The sequence below is a fragment of the Staurois parvus genome, unplaced genomic scaffold, assembly GCF_062004578.1.
Source record: "Staurois parvus isolate SC_StPar_1 unplaced genomic scaffold, SC_StPar_1.0 ptg000490l, whole genome shotgun sequence".
In the NCBI taxonomy this organism is placed as follows: Eukaryota; Metazoa; Chordata; class Amphibia; order Anura; family Ranidae; genus Staurois; species Staurois parvus.
Genome location: NW_028318286.1, coordinates 622,926 through 647,241, shown reverse-complemented (window position 1 = coordinate 647,241; position 24,316 = coordinate 622,926). Strand labels below are relative to the sequence as shown.

The 24,316-nt window shown below is 42.1% G+C and overlaps 1 protein-coding gene across 2 annotated transcripts in view; it reads right to left on the bottom strand.

Annotated features, from left to right (window-relative positions):
* The window catches only part of ZBP1 (Z-DNA binding protein 1), a 62,358-nt gene extending 52,116 nt beyond the window's left edge, over window positions 1-10,242 (bottom strand). Inside the window, exon 1 of one of the 2 annotated variants that reach the window (XM_089689674.1) lies at window positions 10,192-10,242. The gene's annotated coding sequence lies outside the window, so the exon portion shown is untranslated. Of the gene's footprint in view, window positions 1-5,999; window positions 6,094-10,191 lie in introns of those variants that run through there. The other variant, XM_089689673.1, reaches the window with a different exon arrangement.
* Between the last annotated feature and the right edge of the window lie 14,074 nt (window positions 10,243-24,316).

The window sequence follows — 24,316 nt, the reverse complement described above, 5'->3', positions numbered from 1 at the left end:
GTCGGCAGCAGAGAGGAGGACAGAACTCCACCTACAGATCCTGCATCTCTCTGTGCAGCCGCAGCACCCCCTCGTCTCCATATCCCCTGGTCTCAGCATTCAACAGATTCTGGCACCTGACTCCAGCCCTCCTCTGGTTCTCCTCCAGACCCTGCATTTCTGCTTCCCAGATCTGCCCCCAGCTTCTTCTTGGCAGCAGCACAAGGTAAAGGGGGTGTACTGTGGGGCAGTGGCATCCCAAGGCAGGTGAGGGGGGTGCATCCTGCACTGAGTGACACCGACTGCATGGGGTGACACTGGACTCTGTTCCATTATTCTCAATCTGCAGATCCGATCCGAATCGTCACCATGCAACCTATACAGGATGACACAGGACCCACTCCACGAACAGGTAAGTTGTAAAAGGAAAGTCGAAGATCACCGCAGGATAGATCGGATCTGCGGCTTGAGCATAATGGATCAGAGTCCGATCCATTATTCTCAATCTGCAGATCCGATCCATTCTGCGGGGATCGTTGGAGGGGGAGTCACCAAGTGTTACCGCACCGGGTGACACCAACCCTAGGGACGCCCCTACTGTGGGGTGTACAGACTTTACATCTGATGTAAGAGGGGGTGGGGGAACTCTGGACATCTAGTCTTACAAATACAGCCAGCCCTTTGAGGGCGACCATAGTGCTGATTTGGCATGCAATTAAATTGAGTTTGACACCCCTGCTTTAGATGAAGCTCCTACCTATTGTCCCCATGGCTCACAACTCCTATACAGAGCCTCACGTATCTCCAAAGCCAATCTCCTTCAATGCAAAGGGACTCAATATCCCAGAATAGCCCTGCGCGCTCCCAGCACATGTGTCCGTAACTCACGGAAAGGTCCCGATCTCCCCTTTCGATCGGGACCTTTTCCAATCATGTGACCGCCGTGATTCGCCGGTGTATCACTGGATTTTAACCTCTTCGCGCCGGCATATGTCGGTGACTCCCAGAAAGGTCCCGATCTCCCCTTTCGATCGGGACCTTTTCCAATCATGTGACCGCCGTGATTCGCCGGTATATCACTGGATTTTAACCTCTTCGCGCCGGCATATGGCGGTGACTCACGGAAAGGTCCCAATCCCCCCTTTCGATCGGGACCTTTTCCGATCATCGGACGGCAAATCACGGTGGTCACATGACCCTAAAATCCCGCCCGCCTCCCGGCACTTTAAGAGTTTCGTAAGCTGGGAGGCAGGCAGGGGTTTGAGGGTCATGTGACCGCCGTGATTCGCGGTCACATGATCGGAAAAGGTCCTGATCGAAAGGGGAGATCGGGACCTTTCCGTGAGTCACAGACATATGCCGGCGCGAAGAGGTTAAAATCCAGTGATACACTGTCTCATCCTGCTCTGCACATGCTCAGTTGCTCTCCATTTTTAGGCACTGTGCCGAAATTGTAGAGGCTGATCTAATGAGTTAAAGCGGAGCTAAACCTATCGATTTAACAGTTTAAAAAAAAACAGGAATGTAACTGTCACATTTGCTTGTGTTCTCAACCAAAAGCATAAAACAACATAACTGATCATATGTGCATCACCATGGTAGTTGTAGATCAAACAGATGGCAGCTTCCTCGGCTGAAAATGATAGCAGGGTTTAGTTCTGCTTTAACCACTTGCCCTCCACAGGATTCCCCCCCTTCCTGACCAGGCCATTTTTGGCATTACGGTCCACTTGCGCGGTCATACAACACTGCACCCAAATAATATGTATGTCCTTATTTCCCACAAATAGAGCTTTCTTTCGGTGGTATTTGATCACCTGTGCATTTTTTATTTTTTGTGCTATAAACAAAAAAAGACCGAAAATTTTGAAAACAAAAATATTTTTGACTTTTTGCTATAAAACATTTCCAATAAAAAAAAATTTTAACAATCAAATTTATTCATAAATTTAGGCCAAAATGTATTCTGCTAGATGTCTCTGCTATAAAAAAATCCCAATACATGTAAATTAATTGGTTTATGTGAAAGTTATAGTGTCTACAAATGGCGGTATAGATACTGGAATTTTTATTTTTTTATACTAGTAATGGCGGTGATCAGCGGCTTATAGCGGGACTGTGAAGGGCATTCTGACACTGGGGGGGAACTGACTAACTGCCACTGACATCTCCAGTGACCAGTGCTAATAAAAAGCACTGATACTGTACTAATGGCACTGGACAGGAAGGGGTCAAGAGCTGGGCGATCAAAGGGTTAATTGTGTGCTGTGTGTGTTTTACTGTGTGCTGTGTTTTACTAGGGAGACATGCTGTGCAGAGAGATACAAAGCAGCATGTCCTTACTAACAGGAGAGAGACCTGTGTTGTTCACACCCAGGTCTCTCCCCTGTCAGCGTTACCCGACAATCGCCAAGTGCCGGTCGGGAATCTCTGGCCGGGACCCGGTGATTGACATCCCTAGCCGGCAATAGCTGTGCAAGTAGGGCGGTGCGTGCACACTCCCTACACGGAAATGCAAATCATGTATATATATACGTAATTTTATGCAGCTGTGCCGCCCTGTAGCAGTACTTTTGCTATGATGTGGATAACTGCTGCTCAGGGCTCTGGGCTTCAACAAAATGGCCGCTTCCAGCAAGAAGAAACAGGAACAACACTGGAGGCCATTTACATCACACACTTATTTTGGTAGCAGAATTATTAATATGGAATGTATGTTCCTTGCTAAATAACATTATTTGTTATCAATTATTATGAGTAAAGTTCCACTTTAACCTCTTGGTGCTGGCTGCATGCAAATGTGCATCCTCCCGGTGTCTGGGCCTTGACGTCGAGCGGCCGCACATTTGCATCCCATTAAGAAAAACATATGTGCTGAGAGCGCGCGCCCTGCGTGCTCCCAGCACACATGTCCGGTACTCACAGAATGGTCCCAATCCCCTCATGCGATCGGGACCTTTCCCGATCATGTGACCGCCGTGACAGCTAATCACATGACCCTAAAACCTGCCCCGCCTCCCGGCTTCTGAAACCCTTAAAGGGCCGGGAGGGGTTAATTTGCAGCTTACTGCCCAACTGGCAATGCCCAATTCTCAAGGGCAAAACAGGACACAGGCCCATTACCTTATCAATTATATATATTGCCCATATGAGAAACAGGTTTCTTTTTTGAAGAAGATAGGTGACCTCCTGACGACCTTCCACTCAGGCTTACTGCTATTGATGGGGGGGACATGAACGTACTGCTCAACCTGCTTCTAGACTGCTTGAGTGGTTCCTCATCTATTCCCCACTGGGCATTATGCCAAATAAAACTACAGTTTTCCTTTCCTTTGCCTTGACTCTTCATGATACTTGGTTATTCCTTCACCCGACTGTGAAAGACTACATATTGTTCTCACCACCACCCCAGAAATATTCCAGAATAGACTATTTATTCTTTACTCAGACTGACCTAAATCTAACCTTCTTGCAGTAAACCACAAGTAAACCTCTGTACGTGTCAGACCTCCATCCAGTCACGATGGCTCTGTACTTCCCCGATCGTGATACAAGATCGAAACTATGGCAACCATCCTTGTTGGCAGACCCGTGCATTTCAAAACTCTTTAAACCAGACTTGAAGAATATTTCGATCTGAATGTAACCCCCGATACCTCGAACATATCTCAATAGGAGGCGCATAAATGCCTCATTAGAGGTGAGTTCATAGAAGTATCTATCAAACTTAAGAGGGGGAGGGGGGGAACAGGCTATATATTGCTGCCTTATTGGCTAAGATCACTAATCTGGAGCTGGCACATCAAGCCACCATTACCCTTGAAGCATTGCTGCAGACTAGACAAGTTGTCAGAGGACCAGGGGCGGACTGACAACTCATGGGGCCCCCAGGCAATAGGGGATCATGGGGCCCCTGTGTCCTTGCCCAAACTCAAAAAAGCCTATGAAAAAGGTACCAGGGGCATCTCATGGGGCCCCCTACTGACCCCGGGCCCTCAGGCAGTGCCCGAGTTTTCAAATGGTCAGTCTGCCCCTGCAGAGGACCAATACTCGCACAGCTAATATTAATGCTACAGCTAATGCTCATTCCCGTGTAGGTAATGCTCATGTACAGTGGGGATCGAAAGTTTGGGCACCCCAGCTAAAAATTTGTATTAATGTGCATAAAGAAGCCAGGGAAAGATGGAAAAATCTCCAAAAGGCATCAAATTACAGATCAGACATTCTTATAATATGTCAACAAAAGTTAGATTTTATTTCCATCATTTACACTTTCAAAATGACAGAAAACAAAAAAATGGCGTCTGCAAAAGTTTGGGCACCCTGCAGAGTTAATATCTTGTACTGCCCCCTTTGGCAAGTATCACAGCTTGTAAACGCTTTTTGTAGCCAGCCAAGAGTCTTTCAATTCTTGTTTGAGGTATCTTTGCCCATTCTTCCTTACAAAAGTCTTCCAGTTCTTAGAGATTTCTGGGCTGTCTGTCACGCACGGCTCTTTTAAGGTCTATCCATAGATTTTCAATGATGTTGAGGTCAGGAGATTGTGAAGGCCATGGCAAAACCTTCAGTTTATGCCTCTTGATGTAATCCCCCGTGGATTTCAAGGTGTGTTTAGGATCATTATCCATTTGTAGAAGCCATCCTCTCTTTAACTTCAGCTTTTTCACAGATGGCATCAAGTTACCATCCAAAATTTGCTGAAATTTTATTGAATCCATTTGTCCTTCTACTCGTGAGATGTTCCCTGTGCCACTGGCTGCAACACAATCCCAAAGCATGATTGATCCAACCCCATGCTTAACAGTTGGACAGAGGTTCTTTTCATTAAATTCTGTGCCCCTTCTTTTCCAAACGTACCTTTGCTCATTCCGGCCAAAAAGTTCAATTTTAACCTCATCGGTCCACAGAACTTGTTTCCAAAATGCATCAGGCTTGTCTATATGTTCATTTGCAAAGTTCAAACGATGATTTTTGTGGTAAGGACGTAGAAGAGGTTTTCTTCTGATGACTCTTCCATGAAGACCATATTTGTACAAGTATCTCTTTATAGTGGAATAGTGACCACAACTCCAGTGTCTGCCAGATCTTTCTGGAGGGATCTTGCAGTCAAACGTGGGTTTTGAATTGTTTTTCTCACAATCCTGCGAGCTGTTCTGTCTGATATTTTCTTGGTCTTCCAGATCTTGCTTTATCTTCCACTGTTCCTGATGACTGCCATTTCTTAATTACATTCCGAACAGAAGATACTGACATCTGAAAACGCTTTGCTATCTTCTTATAGCCTTCTCCAGCTTTGTGAGCGTCAACTATTTTCAGTTTTCAAGACAACTGCTTAGAAGAACCCATGGTGCTGATTGTTGGGGCAAGGTCAGATGAGTCTGGGCATTTAAAACCTTTGAGCTTGACATCACCTGGTCTTCCCAGAGGATGATTGAGAACAATCCATGACAGTGGCAAGTCTCAGCTTTGCACAGGGGGCAGTGCATGCTATAAATTCTGCAGGGTGCCCAAACTTTTGCAGACGCCATTTTTTGGTTTTCTGTTATTTTGAAAGTGTAAATGATGGAAATAAAATCTAACTTTTGTTGACATATCATAAGAATGTCTAATCTGTAATTTGATGCCTTTTGGAGATTTTTCCATCTTTCCTTGGCTTCTTTATGCACATAAATACAAATTTTTAGCTGGGGTGCCCAAACTTTCGATCCCCACTGTACATGTACCAGCACAGAGCCCAGGCTAATATCCAGCATGCACTGACCGGTAGGCACTTCTGTGTGCACCTTCTGTGTATACCGACCTCGGCTTGCCTCTGACTACTCTCTGCCTGTTTCTCTGGTGCTGACCTCAGCCTGCTACTGGACCTTGCTCTGCCTGCTTCCCTAGTACTGACTTCAGCCTGCTATCTAACCACGTTTCAGCTCCACCAAGTATGACCCTGGCTCATCCTGACAACATCTTGTCCCTGGCAGTCAGCTGCTATCAAGCTACCAGACCCCGTGCTTCTTTGAGCCTTGTACCTTTGTCACCACCTTCATGGGTGCTCGGACCAGAGCTGCAAGGGAAACCCTCTCATCAGTTCGGCCTTCAACCAAGGTACGTGACACAGGCCCTGTTAGAAGAATTGGGAAAACAGGTCAGAAAGATATTTGCTTTAAGTCATAAAATGTTCTATGAACATGCTAACAAAAGTGGGAAAGTGTTGGCCAGGATCCTTTTTTCCTTCTCAATTCCCAGGGGATTAGTAGGTTGACCTGCTTGATAGACCTTTCTCACCCTCTCAAGGATACACCCCGAGTCTATTAGTTCTTAGCCTTGATGACCACACTAACCTAGTGGTTAGACATGCAGCAGTTGATAAACACCGGAGTCCAAATGAAAAGTCCTGTACACTTGAGACCATACAATAGCATGTTTTATTTGTTTTCTCTATTTTTGCATCCTTTTTTCTTCAATGACATCATATTCATTCTTCGCGGTAGAGCTCTGATGGTTTGATTGTACTGTGGTCACAAACACTCGTCTGTCCTTGTACAACCGTGCTATAATGGTATCATGGCTTTTTACTATTACTTATGTTTTGTATTGTATCTTAAATGCCAAATAAAACTTTTTATTATTGTTCATTAGGGAATTCAGTTATTCATAGACGATCCATAAGCAGTCCAACTGAAGGGTAGGTTGTAAAAATTCCAAAATGCTAATAGGCCCACATACCAAAAACAATAGAACTGGGGGCAGTCAGCAGCTTGAAGACCTGCCTGCAGGATCTAAAGGCATGACCTTTACTCACCTTCACTCCAGCAATGTGGTGTCCACGAACACCCTTGCCAGCTGCTGACATGTTCAGCCAGTCTGTTTCAGCAGATGCTGAAATTGTACAGTTAGTTTCTCGTGTGCCCAAAGGTCTGGAAAGTGCCACAGACACAGCCCTTGTGCCCAAACATCTAGAAAGCACCAAAACCAGCCTTGGGCCCAAAGGTCTGGAAAGCACAACAAGCAGAGCCACGTGTACAAAGGTCTGGAAAGCACCACAAGCAGAGCCATGTGCCCGATAGTCTGGAAAGTGCCACAAGCAGAGCTGCGTTGCCTGAAGGTCTGGAAGGTTTCACAGACAGAAGAAACCAGAAGCCAAGCCCTGTGCCCGAGGGTCCCACACCAGGCAGGTCCTACAATCTTCAGTCTAATGGGGTCTGGGTATGGCCTTTGCTACTGCCAAGGAAACACTGATCCGGATAGCTATATAGAGCCCAGGGTAATGTAGATGAAGTTTTGATTGAAGCAAAGAAAATATCCTGAGCAAAACTCAAAATAGCTGGTAAACTTTTCCCAGTACAGAAAGGACATCCATCCTGCTAAGACACTAGCATAAAACCCAAGCATGCTGGGAGTTCTGTGTTCCTTAATGAACGATACTTGAATAGGATTTTTATACCTACTGTACAGTCTGTTTCTTAGGGTTCATCAAGGGAGAGATTTCTCACCCCTCAGTGTTGTGTCCTACTCCTAAGGACTGCTTTTCTACAAACCTGAAGCATGCTGGGAGTGGTAGGGGGTTATACCTGGCTGGCCAATGGCTTAGATGTTTGTCAGTGTCCAAATCTTCCTTTAGGCAGAAGGATACCCCAATTGTCAATGAAAAACTGGATCTTGTGTCCATTAATGAACAATTAAAAAAACATGGACAAAAAACACATGGAAGCCATCCTTTATTTGGGCTCGTTTTAGACTGCTAATGAAGCATTTACCTTAAAAAAGAAATACATTGGGAGCAGGGGCGTATTTGCCGCGAGGCAAACAAGGCATTTGCCCAGGGCGGCACTTTTCAGGGGGGGGGCATGGCAGAAGCGCCGCCCCCCCCTTTCCCACGGAAGAGACACATTTCCATGGGAAAGGGACAGGTGCTGCTGTGTCTTACCTGTGTCCGCGACTCCGTGTCCTCCCTGGGAGCAGATGCTGTGTTTTGCTGGAGGGGGGTTATTTTACCTTTTCTTTAACATTTATAAATATAAAAAACTGATCATTTGTATTTATTAAAATGATTTAAAAATGATGTAAAATTTTTGTTCTAAAATAAACCTTTATTATTGGTTGCAGGAGTTATTAGGGAGTTTGCTTGGCTGCTTAATAAAGACAGCATTTCCAGATGGTCCCCATCTCTGCTAGGAGAGTGGGAAAGTGGGAGGGGTACTCTTCCTCCAAATCATCCAGGTCTAGTTTTAGCATGACAGCATCCCAAAAAGCCTGCAGTGAGCCCCTGATGTTGGTGAGAGCTAGCCACCCGCGATATATATATATATATATATATATATATATATATATATATATATATATATATATAGAGGGAAGGCTTACAGGCTATGCAGCTACAGAGCACAGCAGCATTGGTAGATCACAATATAAATCTATTGGCAGGTAACACAGCTTCTCTATAATTTTTTTATCAACGATGCATTTAGCCACCTCCGGGGCTTGTCACCCATCCAATAACCAAATCCTGTTTTGTTTATTTCCACTGGATCATATTTTATCTTGTTGGGGTCTAATAACAGAAGACATCTATTACCAAAATCAATAACAATTAAGTTTTGTGAAAGCAGCTTGAGGTCTGTAATAAGTATGCGATTGTCTCTGGATAAATCATTAAATAAAGGCTCTGGCAGTATTCGGTGCAGCTCTGGAAAGGGCCTGTAAGCCACACACACAAACCAGACATTGAGGGCCTTTAAAGCATGCCCGTAGAAGAGTTCTGCATACCTTAAGGTGTACAGTATGTCTGGGAAAGATGCATTCTATACATGTACGTTTCCCAGTTTTGTCGTATTAAAAATTCTGTGCGTACAAAAAATAATTGTTGATCCTGTCGGAATTCCAGTGGGCTCCTGTCTTCCTGTAGTGTGATGCTGCCGGAACTCCAGTGAGCTCCTGTCTTCCTGTAGTGTGATCCTGCCGGAATTCCAGTGGGCTCCTATCTTCCTGTAGTGTGATCCTGCCGGAACTCCAGTGGGCTCCTATCTTCCTGTAGCGTTATCCTGCCGGAACTCCAGTGGGCTCCTATCCTCCTGTAGTGTGTTCCTGCCGGAACTCCAGTGGGCTCCTATCTTCCTGTAGTGTGATCCTGCCGGAACTCAAGTGGGCTCCTATCTTCCTGTAGTGTGACCCTGCCGGAACTCCAGTGGGCTCCTATCTTCCTGTAGCGTGATCCTACCGGAACTCCAGTGGGCTCCTATCTTCCTGTAGCGTGATCCTGCCGGAACTCAAGTGGGCTCCTATCTTCCTGTAGCGTGATCCTGCCGGAACTCCAGTGGGCTATCTTCCTGTAGCGTGATCCTGCCGGAACTCCAGTGGGCTCCTATCTTCCTGTAGCGTGATCCTGCCGGAACTCCAGTGGGCTCCTATCTTCCTGTAGCGTGATCCTGCCGGAACTCCAGTGGGCTCCTATATTCCTGTAGCGTGATCCTGCCAGAACTTCATTGAGCTCCTAATTTCATGTAGTGAGCTGACAACGCTGCCTCTGCTGCACCAAAATCTAAAGCAATGTTGTCATCCATGCCTAGGTCTTTCCCGCTGGACTACTCTATGTCATGGAGATGTAGAGAGGGGAAGGAGTTCTTATTCTTGAGCATTATACCCTGAGGTGGCTCTGCAGGTCCTGTGGTAAGTATACTGCATCAAATGGTAAGTGTGGCCTAAATGCGCTAACAAAGTAAAGGGCTTAAAGGGGTATTGTAAAATAAAAAAAAAACAAACATACTCCCTATATACAGCACATGACCCACAAAATATGCTATAAATACTGTGCAAGGAAGCGGCTACCGGATGTTACTCAACACTCAACACAATCATCTTTAACCCCTTGGCACCAGCACCTCCCGGGCCTTTAAGGGTTCCAGAATCCAGGAGGCGGGTTGGGATTTTAGGCACATGTGACCGCTGTGATTTGCTGTCACGGCGGTCACATGATCGGGAAAGGTCCCGATCGAAAGAGGAGATCGGGACCTTTCCATGAGTACCGAACATGTGTGCTGGGAGCATGTTTTTTTTTAATAGAAGGCAAATGTGCGGCCGCTCGGCGTCTAGGCCCAGATGCTGGGAGGCCACACATTTGCGTTTGGCTGGCGCCAAGAGGTTAAAAAATAAAAGTCATCAGTTACATATATAGATACAGAACACAGGAAATAGAGGGAGAGCCAACACTTTGTGTATTCCTACCTTAAAGGAGAACTTCTTTAAAATAGTCAGGGACATCTTAGCAATCGGCAACTGTTGAGACAATTAATATTTTGGTCAGGAGCAAACAGAATGCAGGGGTCAGAAATATGTATACATAGTGCAGGGGTCAGCAGTATGTCATGTACAGGCCAGTGTACAGAGTGCAGTGGTCAGGAGTATTTAACATACAGCACAGAATACAGAGGGCAGCAGACAGGAGCATTTAACATACAGTGTACTCTACAGAGTGCAGAGGCCATAAGTGTATAAAATACAACAGTACAGGTTATAGCATGCCCTAGTTACACCCCTGGGCTCAATAAATATCTTCGGGAGATTTGGTAGACTGGATCTTGTGATATTTGCTAATCATTGATTATAATAACATAAATCTTTTCAAAGGCCACAAAAAAAAAAAAGAAAAGATTTTTGTTCGTACAGTAACATCTCGTTTTTTAGGTTCATTGAGGGGTGCAGAATTGGGGTGAAGAAACTCTTGGGGTTATACTGCCACCTTCAGAAGGTTAGGACACTGGCAAACAAGAGATGTTAAGCCGGTCCCTGTATGACTCCACCTCCAACCGTCATGCCTTAGTTTTGTGAGCAAGGAGTGCATACTGTAGGGCCAATAATACATAGAAGCTGGACCTGTGTTCCTCAATGATTTTACGGTAAGTATAAAGAAAATATTTTCTTTATTTTCCATTGAGAGACACAGGAATTGTAGAAATTGTTGAACAGTTGAGACTTCCAAAAGCAGTCCAAATGAAAGGTGGGCAAAGCCACAAGGAAATCCAACAAGTGGAAATCATTCTGCAAAGAAATCAACACCTGAAAAAAGGCAAACTATTTTGAAGTTGCCATGATGGGGAGAGGGTGCCTTGGTTCATCCTGGTACTCAGGACCAGGACAAATATAAACCCCTAAGGGGAAGACAGAAGGTGCCATGAGCCTCAATCATGGAATGGAGTTAAAAGAGTATCAAAGGAATCAACACCTGAAAAAAAGGCAAACTTTTGAAATTGTCATGATGGGGGGAGGGCACCTAGGTTCATCCTGGTACTCGGGACCAGGACAAATATAAACCCCTAAAGGGAAGACAGAAGGTGCCATGGGCCTCAATCATGGAATGGTGGACGGGCCAACCATCCACCAACAAACAGTGGAACAGCATTCCACCTAAACAGGAGAAAAGAATAGACCAGAAACAAAGGTGGTCAGCAATTAAAATATTTGCTGGACCAAGCCTAGGAGCATAAACAGACATACTATGGCCAATAGCGAATAAAACTGACAACTGTACTAAAGGCTAAGGCTTAACACACCAAACCCTTTACTTCCAGGAAAGGAAGCTTGGCCATAGGGGAAGGTATAAAATATTAAATCATCTAACCTAGCCCATTGAAAACAAAATTATGAGTCGCAGAGCAAGGGTAGAAATCCTAATATTAGTTAGAATATGAAGAATTTAGGGAGACTTCCTCATAGGCTCAGTTTATACAAGATTAACTTTCAGTAATCAGATCCAATGAAATCCTCTATCCCTCTTGAAGACGTGTATTAGAGTAATGTGTCCAACCTGCTGACCCTTCAATGGAGTACAGGACCTTCCAGTGATAGATACTTCCTAGCAAGGAAGAAGTAAGGGTATTCCCATGCAGTACTGATTGCAAGGGACAAGACCCTAAGCACAAATCTAGAAGATTGATTCACTTGAGTAAAGCCTTCCTACTGTTCCACGCTGTTTGCCAGTGTCCCAACCTCCTGAAGTTGGCAGCTGACTGTTCAGGAATTTCTCACAATTCCCTGTGTCCCTTGAAAGACTTCAAGAAAAAAGATTTTACGGTAAATACAAAAATCTTATTTATGTAGTTCTCAAAAGGATTTATGTCATCATGGTTACTGATTAGTAAACCAGCCTACCAAATCTCCAGAGGAAACTTACTGAGCCCAGGGTGAAAATTAGCACCAGGCACCTGGGGCACATGCCCTGCATCTCCTGCTGGGTGCAGTGGGTCCTGACACCATTACATCACTTTTTTCCTTGCAGCTTACAGCACACACTTCAGATATTGCAGCAGTAGCTCAATGCTGAGGGAGGCTCTCTTAGGCTCCTCCACAGTTCTGACGGGTCATATGACAGCCGAGTAGAAGCCCAGGGGGAAGGACATTCCCCGACTCTGAGGTCTGAAAGTTGAGCTGGCATTTCCCTTGAGGATATTTATTATTGTGGGATGGAGCTGTTTGTTGTGGGGGTTCTTGTTGGGAGAACTCTCGGCTGGGGTGGTGATTCTGCTGTGAAAAGGTAGGAGAGGCTCTCCTAGGCTCCTCCTCAGGTCTGATGGGTCATATGACAGCCAGGTAGAAGCCCAGGGGAGAGGACATACCCCAACTCTCTATCTGAGGTCTGAAAGCTGAGCTGGCATTTCTCTTGAGGATATTATTGTGGGATGGAGCTCTTTGCTGTGTTGGGTTCTTGTGAGGAGAACTCTCGGCTGGGGTGGTGATTCTGCTGTGAAAAGGTAGGAGAGGCTCTCCTAGGTTCCTCCTCAGCTCTGACGGGCTGTAAGACACAGCAGAGTAAAAGCCCTGGAGGAAGGACATATTTTGACACTGTATCTGAGGTCTGGCACTTCTCTGGACCTTTATTAATCTGAGATGGAGCTCTTTGCTGCCCCCCCCCCCCAGTTCTTGTGTGGAGGAGCTCTTCATTGAGGCATGGCAGCTGTAGGTAGAGGCAAAAGAGACTGGCTTAACGGTTTTTCTTTTGTGTGCCAGTGTTCCAACATCCTGAGGGTGGCAGTAAGACCCGACTGTTCAAGAGTTTCTACCCTTGCTGTATCCCTTATTGGACAACAAAGAAATTCCTTTAAATGCGGTCAGAAAATGGACGGAAAATGTATCCTTATTGCTTATTTTGTTATTCCATTCCTAATAAACATAAAATCAAGGGAAACAAGCACACTTATGCATATAAAGGTCCTATTAGATTTTTCTGTTTGAAAGAGTTTAGATTTGATCTGAAATGTTGAATGAAAGGATCAAAAAAAAAAAATGCTCAATACATCACTCAACCCTTTGAAAATAGTTATTGATTAAGGATTTTTCTTTTTCATTACGGCGTGTGGTGTATTACAGAGATGTGGGACATTTTACATTTTCAGCATAAAGAGTTGAAAAACCTGCAATACCACCTGATGGGTGTGGGGCCTTTTGAACTGCCGGCTGGAGCATGGAAGTGTTTTGACTGAGTTATCAGTGCAGCGTGGCGAGTGACAGATACCTGCCACATTACCGTGAAGAACAGTTGTACAGACTGACCCGGGGACTATGGGGGTATTTATCATAGCCATGTTTTTACTCCCTGTAATCCCATAAACAGACAATGTCAAACAATTAAGTTGTTAAAGTAACAGCAGGATTTACCAGATGACTTCATGTTGTGACTGATCACATGAGGCGGTCATAAAGATGAAAGATTTATGTAAATCTTTAGATTGCATTTGCTTTTTTTGTACTTGTATCAAAGGCAAATATAATGTTTTCTTATGGGCTTGATTTGGGTCTTGAATGGGTTTTGATTGGTAATTAATGGTAATGAATTAATCTAGTGAATGGATAGGCTGCATTCTCCGTGATGTCACCGCTCTCTAGTGAATAGATAAGCTGCATTCTCAGTGATGTCATTGCTCTCTAGCAAATGGATAGGCTGCATTCTCAGTGATGTCACCTCTCTCTACTGAATTTATAGGCTGCATTCTCAGTGACGTCGCTGCTTCCTAGTGAAGGGATAGGCCGCATTCTCAGTGATGTCACCGCTCTCTAGTGAATGGATAGGCTGCATTCTCAGTGATGTCACCGCTCTCTAGTGAATTTATAGGCTGCATTTTCAGAGACGTCACCACTCTCTAGTGAATGGACAGCCTGTATTCTCCAATAAAGCCTGTTGAATGGCATGGATTTGCTGCATTCTCATTCATAGCACCAGTCCCTAGCGATTGAATAGATTGCATTCTCCTTGATGGTACAGGTGCACAGTGAAAGGACAGAGCATTCTCAGTGACCCCATCGGTCTCTAGTACAGCGGTGGGGTGCATTCCCAGTGACCCCATTGGTCTCTAGTACAGCGGTAGGCTGCATTCTCAGTGACCCCATTGGTCTTTAGTACAGCGGTAGGCTGCATTCTCAGTGACCCCATTGGCCTCTAGTATAGCGGTAGGCTACATTCTCAGTGACCCCATTGGTCTCTAGTACAGCGGTAGGCTGCATTCTCAGTGACCCCATTGGCTTCTAGTACAGCGGTAGGCTGCATTCTCAGTGACCCCATTGGTCTCTAGTACAACGGTATGGTGCATTCTCAGTGACCCCATTGGTCTTTAGTACAGCGGTAGGCTGCATTCTCAGTGACCCCATTGGTCTCTAGTACAGCAGTAGGCTGCATTCTCAGTGACCCCATTGGTCTCTAGTATAGCCGTAGGCTGCATTCTCAGTGACCCCATTGGTCTCTAGTATAGCCGTAGGCTGCATTCTCAGTGACCCCATGGGTCTCTAGTACAGCGGTAGGCTGCATTCTCAGAGACCCCATGGGTCTCTAGTACAGCAGTAGGCTGCATTCTCAGTGACCCCATGGGTCTCTAGTACAGCAGTAGGCTGCATTCTCAGAGACCCCATGGGTCTCTAGTACAGCGGTAGGCTGCATTCTCAGTGACCCCATGGGTCTCTAGTACAGCGGTAGGCTGCATTCTCAGTGACCCCATGGGTCTCTAGTACAGCGGTAGGCTGCATTCTCAGTGACCCCATGGGTCTCTAGTACAGCGGTAGGCTGCATTCTCAGTGACCCCATTGGTCTCCAGTACAGCGGTAGGCTGCATTCTCAGTGACCCCATTGGTCTCCAGTACAGCGGTAGGCTGCATTCTCAGTGACCCCATTGGTCTCCAGTACAGCGGTAGGCTGCATTCTCAGTTATAGTAACAGTCTGCAATGCAATGGCTAGGCTGCATTTTCTTTGCGTCACTGAGCTCTTGTGAATAGATACGCTGAATTCTCAGTGATTTCACGGTCCGAATACAGATTAGTAGCATCCTTAGGTACAATCCAGGATTAAAAATATACTCTGCCATATAATGCAAACATTTGACAAAGAAACTGCAAGAAAAATATGTAATATAAAGTAGGAGAGAAATGAAAAAAAGATAAAAATAAAAACAAAAGAATAAAAAAATAAATAAAAAACACAAAAATTAGACTTTGTGGCAACATATAAGTAAATTTTATTGTCGAGTTAAGTATTGCAGCCATGATTTATGACATTTCTACCAATACACAGTAAGCAAGAACAGTTTGAAAACTGGCAGAGTAAATCTTGAATATACCATAAACTGCGGCATAAAATAACATTATAATAGTATTCAGAATAATAATAATCAATTACTGCATTGAATGTGCTGTCTTTTACATAAGTAGACTGAAAACAGAACCTGTGATAAAATAAAAAAACTGCTCAAAATACATACGCCATACACATAGTTCACGGAAGTATCAGGAAAAGAAAAAAAATAACAAGCACATCATTCGGCTCCTCATAGAACGCAATAGTTTTATAGCAATATTTGTATATTTGTAGTGTAGGTTATGGGACATTGCAACATTTATATATTAAAATATATCATAACAAAAAAAAGTTTGCCAAGTTTTTCACACAAAAATGCTTCATATTTGAGCTCGTAGCTTTGTGCGATGCACAATATTTGTAGCCGTTCCAAAAAAAAAGTCCTTTTATCACTTGTCAGTCTAGTGCAATTAATTTGTTTTGCTTGTTTGTTTGTTTTTTTTCTTTTTAAGCAAAGTTCGTTTTAAAATGCAATCCATTTCTGACTTTTTTTTTTCACACCAATACTTTCAGGGGGGAAAAAAAAAATAAAAATTGGGTCATGAAATTTTTATTTTACCGGTGGTGTCACCTGTTAAACGAGAACCATCAAGACTGTATATTCATTAACATTTTCTCTAACATTCTACAATTTCATTCCATCCTAAAAGGACAATATTCATGCTGGATTTTGATTCGGTTAAAGTTGGTCATTTACAGAAAAAAAAAAAATTTAAATTTATTTTAACTTACATTAAATATTTTTTTTCTCTCCTCGCTTGCTGCAAAACAGGGCATGTGAAAATAGTTCGACAAAGTTATAATTCATGTATAATAGATAAGCCTTCTCAGGTTCAGAAAACGAAGTCTGAAGCACTCCCAGCTTTGAGATGTCAATGCGTTCTTTAAATTTTATCCATGAATATATCAACTGGAGGCAACCTTTAATAGGATTCCAAGACAATACGAGAAGACGGGAGCTAGTGCCATCCATGAGGCTTTTTGTGCCTTGTCAGAATTATTTTTTTTTTTATATTTTTTTTACATTTCTAGATATATGGCCAAGTAAACTTTAAAAGCATTGCTTTTTTTTTCGTGTCACATGGTTGCCCCACTTTTTTTTTTTGGTTAGGATACATCAATTTAATGATTTATGGTAACCCATATACAACAGATAATTCATAACCAATTAAATCTTTGCTTCCAAAATAAAAAAATAAAAAAATGCAATGGCTGCTCCACCAAATGCTTGGGAGTGCCCCTTACAATGGAGAAGGATTATAAAATGAACATGCCCAGCAGTTCTAAAGCGCCCCCTTCTATAGGAAAGGTTTTTCTGTAATAACACGGTGCCAAAAAAAAATTATGTTACTTATCTTGTTTTGTTGTTTATCCCAAGATGACTTTATTTCATCAACTTTCATAAATTAAGCCCTTTAAAAAAAAGTCTATGCAGACATTAAACAGGAACCTTTAGGCTGCTGAACATTAGAGAACTGAATCTGGTAAAAAGGAAACTGTAGATTTCATGAATATAGTTGTACTTTTTATGAGCTATCTTGTTCTACAATAAGCAGAAGCGGACTGACAACTCATGGGGCCCCCGGGCAATAGGGGATCATGGGGCCCCTGTGTCCTTGCCCAAACTCAAAAAAGCCTATGAAAAAGGTACCAGGGGCATCTCATGGGGCCCCCTACTGACCCTGGGCCCTTAAGCAGTGCCCGAGTTTCCAAATGGTCAGTCCGCCCCTGACAATAAGTATATACCAAGATCCATTACAAAAAAAAAATTATAGAATTAAAAATAATTTTAAAATATTTAAACTTTAAAATTTAAGCTTTAAAATGTGGGCTAGAAATGTTTGGAAGAAATTCAAACCCATTTACAAAGCAATTTTTTAAATAAATCATTCACTTCAGATGATTTGGCGTCCTTTGTCCGACTGTCAAACAATTTAAGTACATCTCTGGGGAAAAAAGGCATCTGCACCAAAAGCTGCAGTTTATTATTTTAAAAATATGAATTTCAGTTCAGTAGCCCAAGGTATTTTCCACATTGCATTTACAGGATATTGAGTTTTTTTCCTAAACAGAAAATATACCAAAGCACAGGAAATATTAGTACACAGCTTTTTTTTTTTTAGTTTTTTTTTTTTTCATTAATTTTATTTTTTGGCTCAACAAGGGCAGTCCGACGTTTTCCAAGTTTTGGTGGTCTGCTTTCATACAAAATCTACCACAGTTTTTTCAGCCTATCTAGCAGAAGGATATGTGCATTAAAAACAAGGCTTACGAAGAACCTTGCCAACAGTCCAATGCTTAGCATAAGGAGCACCATACACAGCGAGGCACATCTTTATAGTTCTAGTGTTTAGCGTGAAGAAAAGGGGGGACATCTTGACAGATAATATCCCTGCTCCTCAGGGTTACAAATATCTAAAAAAAACCCTTTTCTGAAGAGGGTATCATCCTAACCCTATCCAACCCCTAATATCACAGAAGGATATTTTAAGGCACTAAACCGACTTGACGCAAAAAAAAAAAAATTAAAAAAAATTACCAACATGCTTGTGTCACGTACTGATGCCCTGTCTAGGATTTCATGGTCTTTTGCTAAATTTAAATTTTTTTGCCCCCCTTGGGAAACAAACCTATTACAAAAAGTTGCAAAAATCATACCTTTATGTGTCACAAGTATACATTTAAATACAGCTGTGTTCATTTTAACAGAGCAGGATCTCATTAAAAATATCCTGGGTCTCAAGAGTTGTTCGATGCATTACAAAAACATTTCATAAAAACAATGCTTATTGCCTTATTATGTTAGCATTTTTTTTTTTTTCAGTCAACTAGAAGAGGTCGTGCTGGTCTCGTAGAGACACATTTGTGCAAATAGAGGGTGCGGTACAGGAAGAACTCTTTCCCCACAATCCTTTGCTATTACCTTAGATCACAAAATGGAGAGTACTAACCCTTCACTGTAAACTTAGTTTCGTTTAATTAAAAAAAAAAAAAATTCTAGGGTGACCCATCATTAATGGGAGAACTAAAATCAACACATTTCGTGAAGATAAAATAAAACCTCAAGACACCTGCGCTGACTAGAATGACAAATCAGGTCGCAGCTAGAGTAGAAAATTATACCTAACATATCATTCGCAGCTAATCGTCAAAAAAAGGTTTTCCCTTTGACTTTTGTAAAACTAATTTTGTTTTCAAATATATCCCCCCATTTAAAGAAGAAAAAAAAAAAAAAAATCTGTGCCACTGCCTGCTGAAAGGAATTCTGGAAATGGAATGGTTTACGGATGGCTACCATCCAAGAGAAAAAAAAAAACAACAAAAAACTGAATTTACATATTTTTAGTGCATTCTTTTTTTTTATTATTATTTCAGGAATGTGTGGCTCAAGGTAGGCTTTTTCTTTAATTAAACTCACTAAAGTGGCATTTAGTGCAGGGTAAAGAGATATTTTGTCAATTTTGAACTAAGAAATGGATTTCGGATGAATCCCTCACACAGTTCAGTTGGAGAGGTCGGTTAATCACTATAATTAGCAGTTGGAGGCATTAATTGATGTTGCAGTTGACCCGGGGACACTGACAGTCTGGTTCAGAAAGCTTTAATGGCTGTTATGGTGTGTTTTAAGTTAAGACTTAATAAAATACGATATAGGTAGATGCATTTTGGAGCTTGGGACCATCAAAGGATATTAAACGGTAACTAGAAGGGGGAGTGAATATTACATCTACTCATGCACAAGAGGTCCTGGTTATTTTGATGAACAATTTTTGAAAACTTTTTGCCTTTAGCAAAGCATATTTTCCTGTAGGTTCTGACCCATAAAGCCAGGACAGTCCGTGACCTATTAGAATGTACTGGGCAAAGAACTTGTGGGTTCTTGGGATTATTTTATGCATGGTCTTGCCTTTTTCAACCTTTCACACTCCTGGTGGGAAGAATGCTCCTCACACTCCTGGTGGGAAGAATGCTCCTCACACTCCTGGTGGGAAGAATGCTCCTCACACTCCTGGTGGGAAGAATGCTCCTCACACTCCTGGTGGGAAGAATGCTCCTCACACTCCTGGTGGGAAGAATTACCTCCTTATAGACAGCTATGATCAATAGTGTCAGTGGGAACTAATGTGAGAGAAATTGCTCAAACTCTGGAGGAAACCTAGGGTTGCATGGAATTCTGGTTGAGGAACCCTGTTCTAAACTCTCCAGCCCATTGGAAGTGCCACATTATTACCTCTCAGTTAAGTCTTTAGCCCTCATGCACACGGGACGTTTTGAGAACGCTGGTAACAGCTGTGTAAAGTCACGTTAAAACCGTGAGTTTTCAGCCTTTTTGCATTAGAGTTTAGCCACGTTTTTTAGCGTTTTTATTTTTACCAAAAAAAGGTCAAAAACGCCAGTTTGCAGCGTTTACCATGTTTTTACAGCTAAAAAACTCCTCTAGAATCCCACTAGTCCTGGGGTCTTTTTCCAGCCAAAAAACATTTATTACAGCCTAGGGACACATAGGATAACATGCTGGGGGGTTTACTGGGTGTAGAAAAAAACCGTCAAAAGCCACAAACAGCCGCTGTAAAAACGTCAAGTGTGCATGAGGACTTCCTTATATATTTTTCATGCAGAAAAAGTTTTGCTGGGCCTTGTGGGTAAGAAGGGTAAGAAGGTCAAGGGCTTAAATGGTGAAATGACTTTATGTAGGACTCCCAATGCTTTAGGTGCATGGTACTACATGCAAATTATTCAACATTTGGTGAGAACTTGTAAGAAAAAAAAAAAAAGAAAAGAAAAAAAGAAATTAATATCTACACGATAACATTACCCTATGTCACGGGTGTCAAACTGGCGGCCCTCCAGCTATTGCCAAACTACAAGTCCCACGAGGCATTTCAAGATTGACAGTTACTAGCATGACTCCCAAAGGCAGAGGCTTGACGGGACTTGTAGTTTGGCAACAGCTGAAGGGCCGCCTGTTTGACACCCCTGCCCTATGTGAACATTATGGACCATCCCAATCCAGTCACAGAATGTAAAGAATATGATGCATGCCACAACCCAACATCTAAATGAAAAAAAAAATGTTTTGGGTTGGTCCTGTTTCTAGACCAACCCAAAACATTCATTTAAACTATAGTAGGTTCGAGGATTCGTAGATGCCAAAATAAATTACACTGTTGTAGGCAAAATACTTCAGTGTTCAAACAAACAAAAAAAAAAAAAATAGGAGTTCATAACATAGTTGGTAATGCTATATCAGTAAGAAACTTAAAAATACAAATCTCAAACTTGTTTCATCTTGTAAGAAGCAGATAACATCTTGTATGCTGGCCTGGTATGACAACTTCCACCATGTTCTTCAATCTTGTGTTTTTGAGTTTGCAATTAAAATAGGGGTAAACCGCGCATGTCCTGATTACAAACATCTCCTGTTTGTATAGTCCAAGCCATGCAATCATTTCCCCCACCCCATGTTTAGGGCCCAAAAATATTGCTCTAGGTTGCTGATGCACATTAAACATACATGGTTGCTGTAAGTCAACATGTATTGTATAAAACAGCTTTTAAATTCGCTATTGATAGGCTGCCAACACATGGTAACCGCCCAAAAATCAGACACGAACCCTTTTGAATGCAGAAAACCCACAATATATGGTGTACATGTTGTGGCTTACTGCAGAGAGAGAACATTGACAGCGTGTTGGGGTGCCACTTAAAAAAAATATAAAAGTTTATGACCACAAAGCAACCGTTCGGATGGGTCTTTAAAGGTCTTTTCCACACTAGCGCTAAAACTGGATACTTGGTGGGTGGTCTTGAACTCTATATCAAGCGACACCAAAACTGCAGGTCTAAAAAGTGTGTAGAGCCAAAGGGTTTGGTTGTGGTAAGGCAGTGTAGGTGCCTGTTGCTGTCTACGGCTTGATGGACCAAGGAAGGTCCATTCGCAGAGCTCAGAGAACTGCCCAAACACTGGTACTGGATTTTCGTCTAGAACACATTGGAAATTTAAATGTATTGCATCTTAAATATTAAGAATAAAAAATTTAATTTTTAAACCACAGAGTCAGATTGCGAGTTCCCAACAGAACCATGAACAAGGTTCACCATCACTTGACTTGACGTGAAGGTGCTTCTTGCTTTCTACTGCTACCGTGATGGACCAAGGGAAGCCCATTTGAAGTCAGAGCTGCCCAAACACTAGTACTGGATTCTCTTCCATGAACATAGAAGTTTAAATCCATTGAATGTTACATTTTAACTGTTTTATTCCTAACCTTTCAAACCACTGACTTAGATTCTGAGTTGCCAACAGGACCATGAACAAGGTTCTCTATCGCTTGACTTGAAGTAAAGGTGCCTGTTTGCTTTCTACTGCTGCCTCGATGGACCGAGGGAGGTCATTTCGAAGTCAGAGACCAAACACTGGTACTGGATTCTCTTCCCTGAACACATTAGAAATTTAAATTTGAATATATAAAATTGTAATTTTTTTATTCTTACATTTTTAAACCACGGACTTAGATTCTGTTTTGCCAACAGACCCATAAACACAGTTCACGGTCACTTGACTTAGGCTTCTGAATGCATCCATACATTAAGCATTGCATTAATATTCCCATACTGGAGGCCTGGGTGTGTTTATGCATGCCTACATTGAGTGTTGATTTAAATGCAAAGGCAGTTTTGGTTTTAACCTAAAAAAATTAAGTTGTAGAAAACGCTGCAGTGCCAACAAATTTTAATTCGATACCAAGGGGCAGCAACAAAAGTCATGTTCTCAATTCTAACAATTAGCTATGTGTCTACTTTGTATTTATGGTGCACAAGTGTGTGAATGCTGATGTGTAGATCCCCAGCCTATGAATTGATGGTTAAGGATCCTCTCGGTGACTTAACTCGTAAAGAAAACAAATCTTAAAGAAAGCCCCAAACAATTAGCAAGGAGATTAGAAAAGATGAATTTTCGGAATCTTTTACAGCAAGTAACGCAAGAAGGCATGGGATTTGGGAGAATGAATTTAAAGTATTTTTCAGTAAAAACACCATGTGGTCAAACTGGACCAACATCTTTTGCTCTGCGAAGGACAGGGTGCCGACAAGACAGTCTTGCGAAGGACAGGGTGCCGACAAGACAGTCTTGCGAAGGACAGGGTGCCGACAAGACAGTCTTGCGAAGGACAGGGTGCCGACAAGACAGTCTTGCGAAGGACAGGGTGCCGACAAGACAGTCTTGCGAAGGACAGGGTGCCGACAAGACAGTCTTGAGAAGGACAGGGTGCCAACAAGACAGTCTTGAGAAGGACAGGGTGCCAACAAGACAGTCTTGAGAAGGACGGGGTGCCAACAAGACTGTCTTGAGAAGGATGGGGTGCTAACAGGACAGTCTTGAGGGATACACAATTCTTAGCGTTTGGTTTACTGCAAATCTAACCATGTACTAGCTAACAAAAACATTCTGGGAGTTCCACAACCATCAGTGTTCTATATGAAGTCTTCTTAAAAAAATTGAAATGTGAACTGGTGAAGCAACAACCAATATTCAGTTCAGGAAAAAACGTCACACATTTTACCTATTACCAGTCAGCAAAGCTAAAATAAAAGGTTAAGCAAGTAATTTTTGGTCGTGTTCATTGCACAAACAAAAATTGCCTTTCAAGTCCATAACATGATAATGACATTCTTCCTACTAATTCGTAGTGTCCATTAGGGAAACATACAACGAAAAAAGTAAAAAAAAAAAAATAAACAAAAGGAATAATAATCTCAAAGCAATTTATTATATTTCCAATTAAAGTCATAATTGGCCTAAATACTGTTTCTGGTCTCATAGGGAATGTTTGAACAGTACATTATGGGTCGTCTGAAAAAGGGATATTTGTAATGCAATTTTTTTTTTTTTGGCGCATTCATTCCTCCAACTGCCACAAGATTAAACTTCCATACCAAAAACTTAGCAAAGTAGTTGTTCCCTTTAAAAACGTCAGTTACCTATGGACAGCGGAGGTAGCCACCTTGTGGGTGGGGATAATTAAATGTATAAAGTGACAGCATCGCTAAAATTTGGCAAAGTTTTTTTTTTTTTTTTTTTTTTTTTTTTTTTTTTAATTGTGATATCTAATAAAATGGCTTCCTTAAATGTCTATAGGTAACCAGTTTAATTTTAATGCACAGTGTGTAAAAAACATTTAATCAAGGCAGGGCAAAAACAAAAACATTTGCTGAAAAAAATAGAAGTCAACAAGTTGTAGTTTCAAAACCAGATCAAAAATTCTGAATGCATCCTTGCGACCCAAGACAATGACAGCCAAACTGTATTGAAAAAAAAAAAAAAAATCAAAAAGCTAAAAAATTGATTAGCGCTGCACATATCCCTTTTTTTTTTTTTTCTTTTTTTTTTTTTAAAGTCATTTGTCACTTCTATTTTGGGTTGTTTGTGGTAGACTTGATACATTGTTTCTAACACAAGCACTGGTATAGTCATATCAAAAAATAGTGCAAAATTTAAATATTTATATAAATAATCCTAAAACTGCTGTTTTTCTCTCTCACCATTATACAACACACTTTTTGAGTTGGCACTCAAACAACCCTCCCACCCACCCCAATCCCCGAGAAAAAAAAAAAATTTAAAAAAATCCGTTTGCTCTTTAAAACTTTTTTTTTTTTGTCCATTTCTGATGCAAACATCCCAAAAATGTATAGGCCCTTTTCTAATACAAAAATACACTTCCCCTCACTCA